At 41.8% G+C, this 5964-nt stretch overlaps 1 pseudogene; it reads right to left on the reverse strand.

Annotated features, from left to right (window-relative positions):
- Positions 1–501, reverse strand: LOC101132186 (small ribosomal subunit protein eS10-like; annotated as a pseudogene).
- Between the last annotated feature and the right edge of the window lie 5463 nt (positions 502–5964).

The following is a 5964-nucleotide window of genomic DNA, read 5'->3' on the forward strand; positions in this document are numbered from 1 at the left end:
TTTTACTGAGGTGGCTGACCACGTCCACGACCAAATCTGCCCCTAAACTCAAATTTGGTTGCTGACCCAGCGCCAGCCTTGGCTTTCTTGTCGGCAACCAGGGGGCACAGCACTCTGTCTATAGGTAACTCTGTCGACTTCCCCTCTTGTGAGTCTTGCAGGTTGCTCAGCCTCCAGGCCTTTAGGCCGAGACCTGCCAGTCTCTGGACAGCTGCGGCATAGGATGGCAGGCACAATCTCCAGGGGAAGATGAAGGTAATCACAGAGATACTGGATACCCTCATTGGTAAGTTACCAATAGAAATGTCTCCAGGCAAACTGTTCCTTCACGTAGCCTTTGGACTTGAGAGACTGCATGGCCTTCATGACATGAAGGTTGGGCACATTCTTGTCTGCCAGCTCTGGGTGCTTAGACATGTGGACATCCTTCTTGGTCACCATGACTCCCTCCTTAAAAAGGAGTTCATAAATGGCAATCTGGTTCTTCTTAGGCATCAACATCTCGGTGGCTGTAGGGTCTGGAGCTGAGGCTGGAAAGAGTATTTACAAATCTTATGCCATGGGTAAAATTTTTCACATGAAAAAACTGAGACTTGGCCGGGCGTGGTAGCTCACGCCTGTAATCCCAGCACTTTGGGAGGCAGAGGTGGACGGATCACGAAGTGAAAAGTTAGAGACCATCCTGGCCAACATGGTGAAACTCCATCTCTACTAAAAAAAAATACAAAAAATTAGCTGGGTGTGGTGGCACGCACATGTAGTCCCAGCTCTGGAGGCTGAGGCAGGAGAATTGCTTGAACCCAGGAGGCAGAGATTGCAGTGAGCTGAGATCACACCACTGCGCTCCAGCCTGCGAGACAGAGTGAGACTTGATCTCAAAAAAAAAAAAGAAAAAGAAAAGAAAAAGAAAAGAAACTGCGGCTTAAAAATTTTTTTATTGTCAAATAAAGATGTAATATATTTAATGTGTTTTACGTGATGATTTGATACGCGTATACAGTGTGTAGTGATTACTGTAGTCAAATTAATCCAAGCGTCCATCACCATCCATGCTGTACATGAGAACCCCAGAACTTGTTCCTGTGGTAGCCGAAACTTTGCAGCCTTTGACCAACATCTCTCCATTTCCTGCACCTCCTGGTCCCTGGCAACCACCATTCTACTCTGGTGGTAGGTCCAGCCCTGCAGCAGACACTTTCACATACATTATGTCATTTAACCTTCACAATATCTTTATCATCATTTTTTATTTCAGGTGAGGGATCGGAAGCATAGAGAGACTGAGTGGCTTGCTTCAACTCACACGGGAAGGAAGCAATAACCCAATTAATGGGACTGGGTCACGTGTCAGAGCAACCCAGCAGCAAGACTGCCCTGAGGCTGATGTGCCATGGGAGAGGAAGAGACCTAAGCATTAAGGATGTAATACTTGCTATATACATTTAGTCCTCCTTAGCCTAAAACCTGAGTTAGTGACGATCTTGTAAGATGGAGAGAAATTTTGAAGATACACAACTTCAAGGAGTATGGCTTACTTACTAAGTGCAGGGAGTGGCTTTCACCTGAAATAACCCAAAGATGCATTTGTTCTTCATCATGCATGAGTCATGGATTTAGCCCATACATTGAATTCATATTATTAAAACAACCACCTTACACCCATGTCTCCGTGCAGAGGCAGCTAAATCAGTAGGTGCTATTGTGGAGTAAGTGAAACGAATTTTAACTTTAGCATATGTGTCATTTCTTTTGAGTTGTCTAAACTTGGGAACAATTACTCATACTGAGCCAAGGGAATGAAGCAGGTTATTTCATGCCTTTTTAAAAAAGGTTGTAAAACTCTGATTTTTTTTTTTTTTTTTTTTTTTTGAGACAGGGTCTTGTTCTATCACCCAGGCTGGGGTGCACAAATGAGATCATGGCTCACTGCAGCCTTGACTTCCCAGGCTCCGATCCTCTTGCTTCAGCCTCCCTAGTAGCTGGGAATATAGGCGCAAACCATCACCCCTGGCTAATTTTTATATTTTTTGTAGAGATGGGGTCTAGTCATGTTGCTCAGGCTTGTTTCAAACTCCTGGGCTCAAGCGATCCTGTCGTCTTAGGCTCCCTAAGTGCTGGAATTATAGGTGTGAGCCACTGCACCTGGCCCAATTCTGATATTTTGTATTTCTTATATGTACTGTTAAATGAATAGTAAATATTTAACATAGTATTAGAGCATCATGAGGTTAGAAACTATCAAGTAATAATAACCAACAAATGATTTAAAAAAATTTTTTTTTTCTTAGAGACAGGGTCTCGCTCTCTTGCCCAGGCTGGAGTGCAGTGGCACAATCTCGGCTCACCACAACTTCTGCCTCCTGGGTTCAAGCGATTCTCCCGCCTCAGCCTCCCAAGTAGCTGGGATCACAGGCACCTGCCACCATGCCTGGCCAATTTTTGTATTTTTAGTAGAGACAGGGTTTCACTATGTTGGCCAAGCTTTTCTCAAACTCCTGACCTCAAGTGATCCTCCTGCCTCGGCCTCTGAATGCAGTCAAAGCAAATTGACAAATATTTTGTAATACACAGTACAACTGGGTTATGAGAAAGATGATCACATAGTTGGATGTCATGGCCATACGAAATTGCTAAAAAAGTTTATAAACACTTTCAGTTTTTGTGCTTTTCTCATTGCAACAACAAACAGTTCATCCACTGGCACTGATTGAGAGGTCATAGTTTATTTTAAATAAGCAGGACCACTCTGAAACCATCTCAACAGCTGAAAAACTAGCTTTTGTGGCTTTTTTTTTCCTTTTAAAATTATTTTTGCTTATCCATATTAGTGAACTTTTCAATACCTGATGAAAGGATTAAAGAAACTTCTTCATTCAAGGTAAACCACGCTTTTTCCAATTTAGACATAAGGGAGAAATTATTCCTTCTAAGATCAATGTGTAGAAGGTGCATAAAGAATGAAAAGAGAAAATATAAAATATAACCCATAGCCAAGGGGAAAAAATGAGGTCAATGCTATGCTTAAAAGGAAGATTCATCCTGGTGCTGCTTAAAGAAAAAAAATTGTAAAAATAAAAGAAATAAGATTCATAAATGGTCAAAACCCACTTTCAGAGAAAAACTATGAACTATGACTCTCACAAGATAGCTACAAAGTATTTGGCTTGTAGAATTCTCATAGATACAGACTGAAGACATCTATTTTTGTAGAATTGTTCTTTCTGGCACTATTCTTGATGCTTCGGCAAAAAGCATATTCACACAAACTTTTTTTAAACTTGGGATGAAGTTAATGGAACATTTTGGCAAATGCAAAAAACAGGCCATGAGACTCAAGAGATCAAATTTTACTTTTCCCTAGATACTTACTAAGGAGCAAAAGCCAAAAAATAAGAAAATTAGAGACAAACTTAATTTTGTCTTCTTAAACACACTAACTACATAGAAAAAAAAGTCAAATTCTAAAAGCTCAATTTCCCAGAAATGTCTAGAAGTAATCGGAAAGAATATTTTGTATTTCACTTATGATGCATTAAAGCATTTAAAAATGGAACCTACACATAGGTGATATTAATCAGCTCATGCTGGTGATTAGGAAGAAGAGGCAAGACTTTTTTCTTTTTTGAGACAGAGTCTCACTCTGTTGCCCAGGCTGGAGTGCAGTGGAGTGATCATAGCTCACTGTAGCCTTGACCTCTTGGGCTCAAGCAATCAAGATTTCGAGTGTTTTGGTTGTCTACTGTGGCATAATAGACCACCTTCAAAACCAGTGGCTTAACACAATAACTGTTCATTTGCTCATGATTCAGCAATCTAGGCAGCTGGGCAGTTCTGCTGGTCTTGCCTGGAAGTCTGTCATGCAGGTACCATCATCTGAGGGCTTGAATGGACTGTAACATCCAAGACGGCTTTACTTTGCCACATCTTGTGTGGTCTCACATACTCCAGGACCTCTTTCTACATACTTTTTTTCTCTAGCAGTAGTTGGACTTCCTTACAGCATGGAATCTGAGTTCCAAAAGGGAGATTTTTTTCTTTTCTTTTCTTTTTTTTTTTTTTTTTTACACAGAGTTTTGCTCCTGTTGCCCAGGCTGGAGTGCAGTGGTGCAATCTCTGCTCACTGCAACCTCTGCCTCCTGGGTTTAAGCGATTCTCCTGCCTCAGCCTCCCAAGTAGCTGTGATTACAGGCACCCGCCACCATGCCTGACTAACAAAAGGGAGATTTCTAAGAGGACTAGAGCTTTTCAAACCTCTGCTTACATCATGCTAGCTAATATCCGATTTGCCAAAGCAAGTCACATGACCAAGGCCAGCCTCGGTGTGAGAAGGAACAACACAAGGGTATGAACTCTAAGGGGCATTGTTCATTGGGGGCAAACAATGTTAACAGTCTGTCACACTAATAGGAAAATGTTGAAGGTTATATAAATGCAAGTTCTGTTTTTCTGAATAAGGCAGAATCAGGTTACCTAGAAAACCAGCGATGTTTCAGAGTTGTGTAAAACAGCACCAGTCTTTGGGAATGTTCTTAGTGGTTTGTGGGGCTATATAAACTCACAGATTAGACCAACCAAGCCAACTGATCAACCTATCCATATTTATTAAGCACCGATTGAGTAATTATCCCCATGCAAAGTAGTGTGGAAGATGCATTTTTCTTGCATGCAGGGTACCTACAATGGAGTTGGAGAATATAAATAGTAAAAATAATGTTGGAAATACTGTAAGACAGAATATAACAAAGTGCTAAATTATATCATACAGAATGTAAAGTAGTAAAGAATTTCAGACTTCTAATCATGACCTATTCTGATGAGGCCTTCAACACACGGAGACATGGTCTAAGAGATGTAATAAGGCATTAATAGTCCAAATCTGAGCATATGCACTTGACTACAGCAACCATCTGGCTCTTCTGGGCCTCCTCTCAGGGGTAGAAGACAATGGCCTCATGAACACAGATATCAAGGAAAATCAGCTGCTTAAAGAAAGGTGATTAGACTTTCTCAAACCTGATCCTTGTTGTTGGAGAAGACAGGGCTCTTGTAACTCAAGTTTTCAGTATCTGCCTGGTGTTCCTTGTCTTTTGTAACCAACAATGTGGCCATGGGCAACAATCAACTGCACTGGGAGAGGATGACAGCTAAAGAGTTGTGCAGAATGGGAGGAGAAGTAATGGCATTTGGAACAGCAAATCCTCCCAGATATGAGGTGCTGAAGACCGGGGAAGAAAGAACACCGCCTCTTTTCTAGGCTCCGCCGCTTCTTTCATACCATAAATATTCAAGTACCTACTCATGTGCCAGACATTCTGCTAGATCATAGGGCTACAAAATAAATGAAACATGGTGCCTGCCCCGAAGGAGCTCATGGTCTGGTAAGTAGGCAGATAAAAGCACTACCAGGGAGGCCTGAATAGTATGTTATGCGAGCTCAATGGCAGGAATGGCCAACTCTGAGAAAGAGGGGAGAGTCTGGGGCAGGGCCAGGGAGAGCCTACTGTATTAGTCAGGGTTCTCTAGAGAAACAGAAGTGTGTGTATGTGTGTGTGTGCATGTATATGTGTGTGCATGTATATATATATACACACACACGTACACTTATATATATATATATACACTCTTCCGTATAAAAATGATAAATCTATCTATCTAAATCTATATATATGGATTTATTATAGGAACCGGCTCATGCAATGGAGATCAGAAAGTCCCTCAATATGCCACCTGCAAGCTGGAGAACCAGGGAAGCTAGTGTGTGATTCAGTCCAAGTCCAAATTTCTGAGAACCAGGGGAGCCAACTGTGTAACTCTCTTCAGCACCAAAAGCCTGAGAATGGGGTGAGGGTGAGGAGCCACTGGTGTAAATCCTGGAGTCTGAAGGTTGCAGAACCAGGAGCTCTGATGTCTGAAGGTAGAAGACAATGGATGACCCAGCTCAAGAAGAGACAGCACGGTCACATT

This window comes from Gorilla gorilla, chromosome 17, assembly GCF_029281585.2.
Source record: "Gorilla gorilla gorilla isolate KB3781 chromosome 17, NHGRI_mGorGor1-v2.1_pri, whole genome shotgun sequence".
Taxonomy (NCBI): Eukaryota; Metazoa; Chordata; class Mammalia; order Primates; family Hominidae; genus Gorilla; species Gorilla gorilla.